Source organism: Ochotona princeps, chromosome 23 (genome assembly GCF_030435755.1).
Source record: "Ochotona princeps isolate mOchPri1 chromosome 23, mOchPri1.hap1, whole genome shotgun sequence".
NCBI classification, from domain to species: domain Eukaryota; kingdom Metazoa; phylum Chordata; class Mammalia; order Lagomorpha; family Ochotonidae; genus Ochotona; species Ochotona princeps.
Window position 1 is genome coordinate 12,877,315 of NC_080854.1, and position 15,562 is coordinate 12,892,876.

Here is a 15,562-nt window from a genome sequence, read left to right on the forward strand (position 1 = left end):
CACTATTGCACATTGACTCTTTTTCTGCTTTTTCTGATTTTTAATATTTATGTATTTGAAAGGTAGAATGCCAGAGAGAGAGAGAGAGAGAGAGAAATGAATTCCTTCATCCTCTGGTTCACTCTCAAATAGCTACAATAGTTAGGTTTGGGTCAGGCCAAAATTAGCAACCACTATTCCATCTGGGTCTCCCACATGGTAACAGAAGCCAAAGTCCCTGGGCCATTATTTTGCTGCCTTCCCACGTCCATTAACAGGAAGCTGGAGCAGAAGCAGAGCAGCCAGGACTACTGAACTGGCACTCTGGGTATGAAATGTCATTCATGACCACTACAGAACTTGTCATCAGGGCCAGGAGAAAGCAACAATAGTGTCTCTTTGCAATCTACATGGAAGAAAGGTGGGAGTGTGAGGGATGCAGCCCTTAGTGGCTTCTTAGACTCTGCATGGGCATTCAAAGCCAGCAGCCTGAATGTTAACTTCCCTGCCCTGTTTTAATTGTGTGTATGTTTCTTAAGCCATGATATGCACACCTGATACCTAAGGTTAATCAGTGGTAGGGGAGATCATTTGTATTCTCACAAACTGGATTTAGGAATTAAGTTAGACCATCCTGGGTGATTTCTTTGTATTTTATGAAATATATGCCACTGAGTACATTTGTTTCCAAGCATGCTGAGTGATTTCTATCATACTGATGTATTCATGAGATTTTGTTACTTTAAACTAGAAGACATAAGAGGAACCTTTTGGAAGAGTCACAGTTGAAGATTGGGCAGCATCAGTAGTTTAGCATCTGCTGGGGGCTGGCACTGGCAGAGTGTGCATGGAGGAGTGATCCCATGGTAAATCAGGGAACCACCATGATTAGATCATGGAGCCCCCAGCCCAGCAACCTAATCCAATCCATTCACTTCCCATCCATCTTCAGATGACATAATTAGATCAAACCTCCACCCTAACCCATCGACCGGTGGCATCAATCCATTAACTGTTAACCTATCACTCTCAAGGTTGAATGCATGATTTTGAGGAACCAAATCCTCTTCAGTCTATAACAATATGCCTGTGTCCACAAGGGGGCTTCATTTTGCCATTCTTTTTTTTCAAGTTTCTCTTTGATTGAATCTGTGTATTCTGTTGTTTTTATACTGGAGATGGAAGCCTTTGTTTTTGGTAATTGCTTGTCATCACTACAAAGAGCTTTGAGAGCTAGGGACAATAGAGGAGTCAGGGCGGTAAAGGGTAAAATGTAAGGATGAGGATGGGTCATGCAGGGAGACAGTGAGTCCATGAGCTCTTCACATCCCTTGTGAAACTCAAAACAAAGATGTGTGTTTTTACATGTAAGGACCCAAAATTGGATTAAATTGGACCACATTATATTTATAATCCCAGTAACCTCTTGAAGATAAGTGTGTGTGTGTGTAATTCTGAGAGTGACTATTTAACTTAGTGGTTGGGATATTTCTGTGCAGTATCAGATCCAGCTCCTGATTCCAGGATCTGCCAAGGTGGGCATTGGGAAGCAGCAGTAGTGGCTCAAGTAGTTGGGTTCTTGCCACTCATGTGGGAGACTTGGATAAGTTCCAAGCTTCTTTCACCCTGTGCTGGAAAGTAAACCAGTACAAGAGTTATATCTCCCTGTCTCTTTCTTTCTCAAATGAACAACAACAGAAAAAATTATAAGTGGAAAACAGAGGCTGGAATTGTAACACAGTGGGTAAAACTGCTACCTGCAGTGCCAGCATCCCATATAGTCACTGGTCCGAGTTTTTGCTGCTCCACTGACAATCCAGCTTATTGTCAATGTTCCTAGGAAATGAGCAAAGATAGTTCAAGTGTTTGAGCCTCTAAAACCATGTGGGAGACCTGGATAAAGATCCTGGCTCCTGATGTTGGCCTGGCCAGTTGTTGGCTGTTGTAGCCATTTGGGTGTGAACTGGTAGATGGAAGATATCTCTCTGTGTCTCTGTCTCTCTTGTAGCTCTGCTTTTTAAATAATAATGGTAAGAAAAGGAAAGACCAACAAATAGGGGTCAGTATCAGCCATCACTTGTGAAGTCAGCATCCCATATCAAGATGCCAGTTTGAGTTCCAGCTGCTCCACTTCCGATCCAGTTTCTGCTGTTGTGCCTGAGAAAGCAGTAGAAGATTGTTCAAATAATTTGATCACTGCCACCCATGTGGAATATCCACATGAAGTTCTGAGCTCCTGGTTTCAGACTTCCCAGTCCCGGTCATGTGGCTATTTGGGAAGTGAACCAATAGAAAGATTTCTCTCTTTCTCTGTCACTCTGCCTTTCAAATAAATAAAATTAATCTTAAAAATGTAAAAAATAGAATATTCCAGATCAAAAGTTGTTTTTTTCAGATATCGATTCTTATTTTTAAAAAAGATTTATTTCTTTTTATTGCAAAGTCAGATTTACAGGGAGAAGGAGAGGCAGAGAGAAAGTTCTCTTGTCTGTTGGTTCACTCCCCAAATGACTGCGATGACCAGAGCTGAGCTGAGCTGAAGCCAGGAGACTGGAGCTTCTTTTGAATCTCCCAAGTGGGTTCAGGGTCCCAAGGCTTTGGGCCATTCTGTACTACTTTTCCAGGCCACAAGCAGCGAGCTGGAAGATAAGTGGAGCAGCCAGGATACGAGCTGGCGCCCATATGGGATCCTGGTGGATGTAAGGCAAGGACCTTAGCCACTAGGCTACCATGCCGGGCCCTCAGATATTAATTCTTTGGACCCTTATTTCTTGAACTTTGGGTTACTTTAAGATCGGAATTCTAGTTTGAAGTCATCATGTTTTTTTTTTTTCTTCACCTATCTGGAGTAGCTCTTACCAATCACTGGACACTGACCAAAACAATGGGGCTGTTAATTGAACTACACATTTACGTTGAGTGGCAATGAGGACCTGGGGTTAACAGCTTTTGTTTTGAGTGGCAGGATTGCTGTGGGTTTTGGAAAATGGCATATTCCAAAGGCAAGAAGGAGAAAGGCAGTGTTCCATTGTAGAGTATCTGCAGTGGAAAAAAGACTTCATCTGGCTTTTGTGTATGTAGCGTTGGAAAAAATGAGTGTGGACAAGTCATGAGAACCGAGATGGCAGTGTGTTGCCAAATCTGTTTCAATTCCTGAAGAGATGTGAATAAGACATATGGGTGGATTTTAAAATGTAAAATGTGAAAAGCTTGAATGGCTTGGCATTTTGTTGAACTGAAAAATGTATATTTTACAGAAACTACAGCCTTTCCTTAGATTTGAACCTGAGCTTGGTTAACATTACTGGGATCTATTAAAAGGTTGATATTTTTTAAAGCTTAGTGTTGGAAAATCTTCAATGAGCATATTCTAAATGGCAAGATAAAGGGGCATTCATGGACAATATATTATTAAACAGAAAAACTACTCACCTCATATTCTGGAGCAATGTTGTGGGATTAAACAAAACCAGCAGCTTGTTTTATAAATTAGCCTCAAAAGCGGAAATGGATGCATTCTGAATGACTTAAAGGCAACATCTAAAAACCATATCCAGAAGCTGATATTGCGGTGTGGCTTATGAAACTGCTGCTCATGACACTAGCATTTCGTTTGAGTGTGGGTTCCTGTCCAGCCTAGTTCACGTTCTTTTTTTTTTTTTTTTAAGATTTATTTATTTTTATTGGAAAGGCAGATATACAGAGGGGAGGAGAGACAGAGAGGAAGATCTTCTGTCCAATGATTCACTCCTCAAGTGGCCGCAATGGCCGGTACTGCGCCAATCCGGAGCCAGGAGCCAGGAACCTCTTCCGGGTCTCCCACACAGGTGCAGGGTCCCAATGCTCTGGGCCGTCCTCGACTGCTTTCCCAGGGCATAAGCAGGGAGCTGGATGGGAAGTGGAGCTCCTGTGATTAGAGCCGGTGCCCATATGGGATCCCGATGCGTTCAAGGTGAGGACTTTAGCCGCTAGGCCACGCCGCCGGGCCCAAGCCTGGTCCACTTTCAATCCAGTTCCCTGCTAATAGCCTAGGAAAGCAGTAGAAGATGGCCCACATGTGTGAGCCCTGGCCACCCACATGGGAGTCCAGGCTGAAGACCCTCATTCCTGGCTTTGGCTTGTCCCAGTCCTGGCCATTGTTGCCGTCTGGGGGAATGAAGTAGTAGATGAATACCATCTCTTTTTCTCTGTCTCTCTCTCTCTGTAACTCTGCCTTTCAAATAGATAATAAATAAACCTTTAAAAAAATCCATCTTCAGAGCCACATCTGGTGAAGATGAATAACAGAAAGCTAATATTTACTGAAGGTTTACTGTGCTGGGAGGAACTGTTGTAAGTACTATACATATATTAAGTCACCCAGGAGAGGTAATAACACTGTCATTAAGACTCAGAGAGGTTAAAAAAACGTGCTCATGCCCAAAGCAGTGGCTTGAATCCAGGCAGTCTTAATTGGACAAAACCAAAATCAAATATAATGGAACAACTGAAAATAATTTCAAAAGCTGTACTTTGGTCAGCAATATTGTTATTGCCCCGTGTTCTTCAAGGTAGTCGCCTTGAAGACACAGACCATCCAAATCTGCTAAAATCTTGGCAACAACTTTAAGAATTGCCTAGACATTTCCTAACTGATTAAGAGCCCACCAATGGGGAATGTCAAGGGGAAAAAAATGTTACCAGAAAAGCTCAGTGGGTTCTTTCCTCACCTTAATGTAGAAATAAAAAGGCCAGGAATTAGTTACAGACAGAGAAGTTTTATTTGCAAAGTGATTGGGTGACCGTAGAAAGAAGAGAGGAAGGGAAAGCACCTCCTGAGAGAGAGCCGGGAAATGGGGTGCCTCTTGAAAAGAGAGAGCGACACCAAAGGTGTGAGGAAGGATCTTGGGATTTTAAGCGTTCTCTGACACCTCCTAGTTAGGCGGGAACTGAAAGAATTAAGGATGTGTGTGTGTGTGTGTGTGTGTGTGTGTATTTTTAAAGATTTACTTATTTTTATTGGAAAGTCAGATTTACAGAGGAGAGGAGAGACAGAGAGAAAGATCATCCATCTGTTGGTCCATTTCCCAAGTAGCAGCAATGACTGGAGCTGAGCTGATCTGAAGCCAGGAGCCAGGAGCTTCTCAGTCTTCCCCATGGGTACAAACTCCAAGGTTTTGGGCTGTCTCTAATGCTTTTCCAGGCCACAGACAGGGATCTGGAAGAGAGGTGGAGCAGCCAAAATATGAACTGGCACCCATGTGGGATCCTGCCATACACAGGGCAAGGATTTAGCCACTAGGCTACCGTGCTCAACTCTCAGGATGGATTTTTTATCTTCTGGTCCCACTTCCTTGTCTCCCTGTGTTAAACTATAAACAGTGATTAGATGGTGAGCAATCATGGGTTAAGTGATTTCATAAAGGTTTTATTCTATGGAGGGAAATGCTCCCCTACCCCCATTGTAGTTGAGACCAGCTCTACTTATTTTATCTATTTTTGTTGTTGTTTATTTGAGAGGGAGCAGAGGAAAGGGTGAAAGAGAGAAGGAGTGAAAGAGTCATTTGCTGCTTTACTCACCAAACGGCCACATTGACTAAGGCAGGAGCCAGGAGCCAGGAATGTGATCCAGGTGTCCCGCTGAGTGGCAGAAACTCAACCACTTGGCTCCCAGGATCTGCAAAGGTGGGAAGGTGGAAACTAGAGTCAGAGTTGGCAAACCAAGGCCCTCCAGTACGGGATGTCGGCCCACCCCTTGTTCCCTTTCACTGGAGAACTTATCTAACTTGCTTAGGGTTGAATCTTTAAACAAGTTGGTAAAAGCTTTAGAAGATGATAAAGTTGTAGTCAAAGAGTCAAAGAATGACCCAGGAATGTGCACATAGTGTTTCTGTGGGTAAGTGAAAAAAATATAAATGTAGACAGAAATGTGAAAATTGAGTTAGTGATAAAACCACTTATTTTTAGTGCAAGAGAAATCATGTGACTGCATGATTATAGAAACCCAGAACAGTTTAATTCCCTCAGATATGAGTCAGAATCCAAATCAGCATTTTAAGCTCTAGCATGTTCAAAATGGAACCTCTGATCTTACTCCTCCAAACTTCTCCACCTGCCGCTTTCCTTACTTTTTTTTAAGTTTTAATTGTCTATTTGAAAGGCAGAGTTACAGAGGGAGAGCCAGAGAACAGCATCTTGCATCTGTTGGTTCATCACAATGACGAGGGCTGGACCACGCCAAAGCCAGGATCCTGAAAGTCCAACCAGGACTGTCTCATGGGCAGCAGGCTATCCTCTCCTGCCTTCCCTGGTATATTTTAGCAGCAACTGGATTGGAAGTCGAGCAGATGGGACTTCCAGTATCATAGGAAGTGACTTAACCCACTTGTGCCACAAAAACAGCCCCTACTTTGCTTATTTGAATGAGTGGGAACCCATCCTTCTGGTGGCTGAAGATCAAACCATGGCACCATCCCTTCCACCCTTCCTTGCTCCACATCTCACCACATCAAGTTCACAGACACTGTTGGCCTGACATTCAATGGAAACCGAGGATGACCCATTTCCCACCACCTGGGTGATTTTCAACCACTCTTATTTGTCTCCAGGAATGTGGTAATTTCCCCTGTTTCCACTCAGGGTTTCCCATATCCCACATTCTGGTTATGACACAGAACTGAGCCAGACCAGGTCACACCTCCCCCAAAGGTCCACCTTGATTTCCACCTGCACTCAAGGAAAAACCTGTCCCAGTTCTTGCCATGGTATCCCAGGCTGAGGTGAGCTGCAGATCTGGGGTTGACTCATCTGCTTTAACTCTTCATCTTACTTGTTCTCTCACCTTAGGGCTGTCTCCTTTGCCTCGAGTTACTGCTAGACAGTCACACATTCACGACATAGGCACATGTGCAAGGCTTCTCCTCTATCATCTTTCAGCCTTTCTGCCAACAAGTCTCCTGTTCAGCTTTCTGCCAACAAGTCTCCTGTTCAGCTTTCTGCCAACAAGTCTCCTGTTCAGCTTTCTCCTACTCCTGGATCTTTCTCATCTTGCCTTACTTCTTGACTTTTTTTTTTCCCAGCATGCTGTGACTTTCCTACACTGCTATGTGATTTATTTCTTTAATATGCCTGTTTTTTTCTTCTTTTTGTCTGTTCCTGCTGGAATGTAGGCTGCATAAGAAATTGGTTCTTTGATGGGATGAACTGGTGATGAACTGTTAAATGAAGTTATTTAGGCAATGTAACCAAAGCTTATGATTTTTTAAAGATTTATTTAGTTTTATTTGAAAGGCAGATTTGCAGAGAGGAAGAGCGATGAAGAGAGGTCTTCCATTCACTGCTTTACTCCCCAAATGGCCTCAATGACTGAAGCTAAGCTAAGCTGATCTGAAGCCAGGAGCCAGGAGCTTCGTCCAGGGGCCCAAGGACTTGGGCCATTCTCTGCTGCTTTCCCAGGTCATAAGCAGAGAGCTGGATGGGAAGTGGAGTAGTCAGGACACAAGCTAGTGGTTGACATTGCAGGGGAGGATTAGCCTGTTGAGCCACTGCGCTGGCCCCAGTGTAAGCAGATTTTAAATGCAATTGCAAAAACGGAATATTATCCAGATACAATTATAGATGAAAGCTACAAAAGCATCAAAATGATAAAGGCCATAGGAGCCCCAAATTGATTGCCTTCAAGATACAGGGGAAATAACAACAACAAAAAGTAGGTTTTTTTTTTCCCTCCTTAACTAGTTAAAAGCTGATGAAATCACCTGCTTCCTATAGCCATGGAAAGAAACCCTTGAATCATCCCTCCTGAGTAGGTTCTGTGTTATCTGAGATTTCATCGGGAGTATTTAGCACACACCAGGCACACAAAAGGTGCCTAATAGCTATCAATTCTTATTGCTACACTTCTTCTGAATGCATATGCCTTTACACTATTATTTTGAGTAAGTAATCATGATTACTATTTAAAAAAATGAAAACTTCATAAACCTATAAATTGAGTTCTGTAACATGCCTTATATTTTATCTGGCATTTAATGTTGTATGTCTTTTGGATTAAGACATTTCATGCTTTAGAAACTGCTGAGTTGGTTTAGTTGTTAAATCTTGGTGCAAGGGACTGAGATGCCATATCTCTCCATGTACCTTGCTGGAATGCATCCTCAAAACCTTATGGGGCTCTTCTTTTAAAGGTGTGGGCCAATTCTGTCACTGATTATCAGTGGGGACCTTTGTGCAGCAGATGGGGACCCTTGGCCACAAGACCTGACCTACTGGGCCACTCCACCCAGCAACAGGCATTTGGCGCTCAAGTCCTTTCTTGACCAAAGCATCCAGAACTTTACCCAGGCTCAAATCAATGAGGGCCAGCTGGTGTTTGTTCACACTGGTACGTCACAGAGAAAAAAAGCATAGAGCTAAAACATGTGCCACCAGCGGTTCATGTGGTAGTCATGCCTGATATGACCAACAGAAAACCCTTGGCCATCCACCAACTTCCCAAACTTGGCAGTTTTTTTTAACACAAGTGTCGTGTCTCAGGTTGATAGTAGTGACTAACTAACTGCAACTCTTTGGTGGTTTCGTTACGTTTTCATGAAAGGTCTGCTTCCCCAAACAAAGTTCCCCAAGAGCATTTTCCCTACCACCCGCTAACATTGCTTCCTTGCCATTCTCCTGTCACTTTACGACCCAACTTAGTATAGGCTGATTTTTCTGTGACCTGTCTTCCCTGTTTGGGTAAAAGCACCTTAGAAGGACAGAATTTATTTGATTCACGCTTGTGTCAAGAACCTGTCTAGGACTTAGTAAATGCTTAATAAATAAAAATGTGTTGACACAATGAAATACTATTGAGTAGCTGTAATGTACTAGGTCATGTTTCAGATGTTGGGGGACATATTACTGAACAAACATTTGTCAGAGTCTGAATACACAAATGGATGAATGACTACAGTGTAGTTCTGCGAGATCCTGCACTGGGAGGCATTTTTTTCTTTCTCCTGTCCATCAGTAAATCAGTAGAGCCCAACAGTCCCTGGAAATCTGCAATCGGTGGCCTGGCTTTGTTTCCAGGCTGCTATGTCAGCACACAAAGGGGAAGCAGGCCTCTCCCATCCTGCAGTGGGATTGGGAGGGAACCCAGCCTGGGAGAGCATGATCAGGAAGCTAAGCGTCATATCTTTTCAGTTATTTTTAAACGCCTTCTTTGAAATCATAGTAGAGAATATGCAGAAAATAAAAGGGGAACATCCTCTACTTTCTGAAGCAGTAGTGACCTGATTGTACAGTGACTGCGGTGAATCTGAAGATCATTTGCTTTGTGGATGTTTTCCTCCAGTGTTCTCTGCTGCAGCTCTGACCCCTGATTTGATTAGAACAGGTCCTAAATCTCACCCCCGTATGATTCAGAACCTTATTACTAGCATGGATGGTGCAGCCTACTTGTGTGCATTTGCATTTTTAAAGTGTGTGCAGATGTACTAATTAATAAAATAGCACTCCTTTCAAGATACTGAGTTGAAAGGGTGTTTGGGTCAATTATATGTGATTTTCAATAGTACAAAGTGAAAATCCAGGTGGAGACCTGGCAAGTTTTTTTGTTTTTGCAAAAGAATGATCATATTTTCCAGATATCTAAACTTCTACCATCAACCATGCCAGGGAGTCAGTGACTAACCACTCATAATATCCCAGGAGGTACAGTCACCTCACGCATTTCTCTTCACCCTCAGAAGCCCTGGGAGCTGTCAGGAGGAATGACCCCAGGTTTTTGACATGCAGAAGCTGAGGTTCTGAGAAATGGAGTCAACCTGACCCCTAGGCTGAGCTGTCCCCATCAGCTGCCATTGTGGACAGGCAGAGCAGGTTGAGGAACTGGAGGTACTGTTTGCCATGAAGGATTAAATCAGAAGTTAGCTCTCTGAGCTGATTTATTTATCAACTCCCAGGTCAATATTTGCTCTTGGCGAGTGAGAGAAAATAATTTGTCCCAGGGAAGCAGGAAGTGAAGCTAAAGGCAAGCTCAGCATGCCTTTCATTTTCTAAATGGACATGGAGGTAAGCTAATAACCCTCCTAGTGGCTGGAGCCCAGCTGCAGATGAACTAGAGGCTGAAACCAGCTGGTTCTCCCTTGATGCATCTGTCGATCATTGGCCACAAAACCTCCGTTCTAATGAGGCTCTCTTAGCATCTTATATTTTCAAAGTGCTCTGCCATTAGTGTAATTCGCTATTCCACATAACAACCTATGGAGATTGAGAAAATCAAGATGTGTGAGGCCAAGTGATTTATTTAAGGTCACCACTTCTGAAAGTGCTGCCAGGAAACACTGGAGTTTATACAATGGAAAAACATAGGTCAAGCCTGTTCTTGTGTTTCCACCTTTATCTTTGGTAATAATTTGTCAGGGCACACCCATTACGATATTCTTTATTTGTTTTAATTCCTTTTGATTACATTTCCATTTTGTTTCCGGATTCATAAAATATTGCAAGTGCCTAATGACAGACTACATTCTCTCCTTAATTTCATGTTTCATTAAATACGATGTTCAAAGCGTTCCTTCTAGAAAAACAAGCAAATGAAAAGTAACATTTGTTTTTGGAGCTCTGTTCTGAATTAGGAGGACTCAGATTTCTCTCTCTGTCTCTCTAATGATGGCTTTGGAGTATAGTGGGAGATGTTTGACAGTCTGTAATCTTTGTGGTTTTATTTTTCTTTTGTTAGCTTTTGTTTTGTTTTTGTGAGGAAAGAATCAAAAACTTTGCTTAGATAATAAAGACATGAGGCACTATTACACCATCAACCTACCCTTTATATATTGAGGGGACACACACATGTAATTGCAGTCTGACTATGCCTCTTTTGTTCCTTACCAATGTCCCTGAGGGTAACTAAGATGCATTTCTACCCCTTGCGTGATGCAAAGAGCTGGGGGCCTCTGCATTTACCACTTGGATGGACATATTCAAAGTGTACTAGGCATGTGAACCCTGGCACTCAGTTTGCCAATCCTGCTCAGGGTTTGAAGAGTCAGATTGGTGAAGTCCTCCTGGGATTGGATCAATCAGGGGTATGTGTCAGTTGCAGTTCTGCAGTAAGTTAATTTAAAACCTCACTATACCCCTAGTCCCTGGACAGAGGTGTGGGAGCAGAATTCTGTCATTGTAGAAATTTAACAAGAACAAATGTGATCTTTCCAGTTTTGTAAAATTCAATCAGCTTAAGAAGAATGAATAATGACAAATTCAGGTACCTATTTGGGGACCAGGTATTATAAACTTCCACACTTTTACTAAAGATTTTTTACTTATTTATTTGGAAGAAGTGACAGAGAGAAAGGTCTTTCATCTGCTAGTTTACTCTCCAAATGACCTCAATGGCTGGAGTTGAGCTTGTCCAAAATTAGGAGCCAGGAGCTTCTTCTGGGTCTCCCACATGGGTGCAGGGCCCCTAGGACTTGGGCCATTCTTGTCCGTTTTCCCAACCCATAAGCAAGGAGCTGGATGAGAAGTGGACAGCCAGGACACGAACTGGCACCCATATGGGATTCTGGTGCTTAAAAGGGGAGGATTAGTCAGCTGAGCCATCTCTTAAGACCCTTCCTCCCACTTTTGGTTTTCAGTATTATCAAATCACCATTACGAGTATTTCAGAAGTCATTACTTCACGTGTATGTCTGTGTGCATTACAGGCATGCATTATTTTACTGGTATAATTGGTTCCAAAATAATGAAACGCAAGTCATGATTATATTTAAAAATTCTCTTAACTTTTCCTGGAGATTACATCTTGGCTTTGTTTTATTGTGCCACCGGATGCTGCCTTTTGTGGCCCAGGTGTGTTTTTTCTTCCCTACTATCTCCTTAGACTCCTTGAAGAAACAAGGAGAACCATACTGTGCAATGATTTCCCATTTTAATTTCTTGAATTTGTCATTTATTTATTTATTTATTTGAAAGCCAGGATTGGAGAGAGAGAGAGAGAGAGAGAGAGAGAGAGAGAGAGAGAGAGAGATGTGGGATATCTTCCATCTGCTGGTTTACTCTCCCAAAAGGCTGGTCTGGGCTGTGCTGGGCCAGTCTGATACCAGGAGCCTGGAACTCCCTCCAGGACTCACACATAGGAATGGGGCGCAAGCACTTGGGCCATCTTCTGTGAATTTCTCAGGTGCATTAGCAGGGGACTGGATGGGAAGTGGAGCAGCTAGGACTTGAACTAGCACAGGGGATGTGGATCTGACTTGCTGCACCACTCTGTCAGTCCCTGTTGGGTATGAAGCCCAGTTATAAAACTCCACATCAGGCCACAGCTGGATGCTCACATGAGGTCCTGGGGCTTCTGTTCTCCTGTGAGCAGGGACCTCAGCTTGGCTGATATGGGAAACACTGGGTCTGCCTGGCTCAGCACCTGCATCAGAGGAGGAGAGATGGACCCAATACGAGAATAACATTAAGGGGGAAAAAGAGATTGTATTTGCAATTATGAAAAAAGCTCTCAGGTGAGCCATGCAAGTAATGATACAATTTTCTGAATGTCCTCAATGTTTGAGGAAAATAAAAATGTCCAAAACTCTGTGTACTGTGCCTTGTTTAAATGATATGTATTGCCAATAAAATCTATGGAGAAAGACACTAGTAATAATGATGCCAGCCAGTTGTTCTAACCACTGAGAAGTTTGTAAAAACAGCCATGTTTGGGTCTCATCTTATATTAGTTGAACAGGAGTCTGTGGAAATGGCTTGGCAAAGTTTTCTTAAAATCCCAGATGGTCTGAAAGTGGAGCCAGGATGAGAACCCATGGGGCAAGACTCTGGACTAGCCTTTTAATCCCTGCAGTGCTGTGAGGTAAGTACTCTGCCCAGGAAGTTGGCAGGACTTGAGGCTTACACAGAGAATGCAACTTGGCCAGGTACTCAATAAAGGATGCAGATCCCTCCTTCTTCTATAACAGATGCAGAGAAGTCTAACTTTGTATTGGCATCTATTTTAAAAAGAAAAACTACGTTTAGGAGAAATTTTGGAATTTTTAGTTACCTTAATTTTTGAGTTAATGAAATGCAATGAAACATGTTAACCAAGATTAGTCTTTCCTGAATCTTGTTTGTTCCTTTGCATTCTCTGAGCATAAGTGTGACACTTCCACCATTTTTTTCAAAGCAATTAAGAATATCATTTAGATTTTTTAAAATAAGCAAAGAATATAAGCTTAGTAATATAAGAAACAAGCAGATATATTTGTTTAGAAAGTTCCAAAATCAGGGTTTTTCTGGATAAACAGATTCTGGCTTACTAACTGAGGGAAGTTATATTACTAAAGAGATAAAGCCACTCTAACTTAGCAACTTTTGAGTTTCTGGTGTCTGCTTTTCCAAATAATAGTTTGACAGGAAGAAGATGTTAAGGTGTTCAAATGAACTCATCGCCTTTGAATAACTAGGCAAAAGATACAGTGTTCCCAGTCTTATGTATGGTATTTGGACACTACCTGAGGAATCACTTCCTGAGGACCATGCCCTGCATTGGTCTTGACCTTGTCACCTTGTCCTTGAGCCCACCATTGAAATTGTACAAATCCCAGAGGGAAATGTTTCTTTTCTGCAGCTCCCATAGCAATCAGCTCTTGTGAGCCTCTGAGTTGCTATCACCTTCTGTCCCCACACCATGACTTGCCTCCTGCTCCAGCTCCTGGGCTCAGTGGAAAGGCAGGTGGGCTTTCACATCCATGGCTATAAAGTGGCACTGACATGTGTAACAGTCCCAACCTGAGTGAACGAGGAAATGCAAGCTGTGACATGCTTTTAGAGTTGGGATGGATCTGTTGGGTCCCCTGACCCCGCTGATCATAGTACTTTTTGGTATGCCTCAGTATGGTGAGCACTCTGTTCCATATCAGAATCCCCTGCTGTGAGTGCGCCACCAAGGCCCAGCTGAGTCTGTTCAGCAGAACTTCCATAGCAGCCACCCAAGAATGGTCCTTGCTGGCTGTGTGAAACCAAAGGTGATGACAATAACAGGTGCTCCACCTTTCCTCTTCCCTTAGGACTGAGGACTTATCTCCCCCATTTCCCATCACAGAGCATCAAACCTCTCCTGGAGCAGTGAGGCACACTGTGTCCCCCTTCAGGATGTGACTCATAGAGTCAGTTGGCAACCACAATTCAGAGCCTATGCAAATACATTCTTAAATCTCAAGGAAAATCTACTCCTTTTTTATAAAACTATAGCTTTTTTAGGTCTGTCGTAGGAGTAGAAAATCTATTCCTATTATAGGTTGGCTATTCGATACTGTTGGTACCTTGTGATTTTTTGAAATCTCTTTTTGTATTTTTTAATCTACTGTTTTAGATTGTTACAAGGATTTAGGTGACATAATGCATACAAAATACAAGATAAGAAATGGAGGCTTGGGAAGGTTTGAGGTTCTGTAACTAGCAAAAGTCAAAAGATCCAAAAGTAGATGATTTCTTCGACCCTAATTCTGTGCTCGCATCAAGCTGCAACCCTCCCTTATTGGTAAGCAGTGTTCCAGGGCTGGCTCTATTTTAACATAAAGCACAAGTTGATCATGAGAACATAGCCATCATGGCAGCTGTATACTTGGTTCACTTCTCAATGAAGACATTAAGAGATTTGATCTCCAGAACACAGTCAGTGTCCAAAACATGTTAGGCTAAATGTGAGGGGGCTAGCCTGGGCAAACAGCACAGCTGTTTGAGTTTCAGAGTAGGGGAATGGCTCCCCGGGACTGGAATAACTGGAGAGAGTTTATTGGCCGGGACAGGTCTTGAGCTATCCCAGTAAAAATGGTCTGTATTTGGGCAGGGGGGATGGCACTGAGGAGAGTTGAGGCTACCAGGAAGGGCAGTGTGGCCATGGAAGTGAAGGCCAGGAAAGAGGGGTGTGTTTGGAAGGTGAGGAGCAATTTACTGAATGGTTAATCACATGATTTCTTTACTTGAACATCTTTTACCCTGTAAACTCAAAGTAGGATGACATTGGTGATACAGTGTTAGGTTTAAAAATACTTTTGAATCAGTGTGACTTACATTTGATCATCAGGGAAATCTCTTAACCTCTCTGAGCTTCAGCATCCATGCTTAGTGATGGGGAAGGAAATGTGTATTTCTTAGTGTTGTGATATCTGGAAGCACAGGCAGGGACTGTGTCTGTGTGATTTCAGGGTACGCATTTCCTTCTATTTGTGGAGCTTTTTTTTTTCTTTCACATGTTAAGCAGTTGATGATGTGGAAGAGTGGAGGGGACCTCACAGCATAAGATATTACTTGATGCTTTCCAGAGTGGATGCTCATTAGTAGGAAGCTGGAAACAGCACTACACCCAGTTATGGTGGTCTCCCCATGGGCCATGTTCTTCAAGCACCTAGGCCTTTGTGTTGGCTGTTTTCTTCGCCTGGAGTAGTTTCATTTCCAGTGTGTAGCTCTGAGACCATGCTGAATTATAGCCTCTTAGAATTTTGTTTGCTCCACACTTTGGATTTTTAGAGCTCTTTCAAATACTCTTATACTTTTCTAACTCTGTTGCAATTATTTGTATCCACATTACTACCTACCCATGTGGGTTTTAATATTCTTGAAGGCATCAGTT

The 15,562-nt window shown here is 42.7% G+C and overlaps 1 pseudogene; it reads left to right on the top strand.

Moving 5' to 3' along the window:
- The window catches only part of LOC118758212 (chondroitin sulfate proteoglycan 4-like), a 40,624-nt pseudogene that overhangs the window by 17,249 nt on the left and 7,813 nt on the right, over positions 1-15,562 (top strand).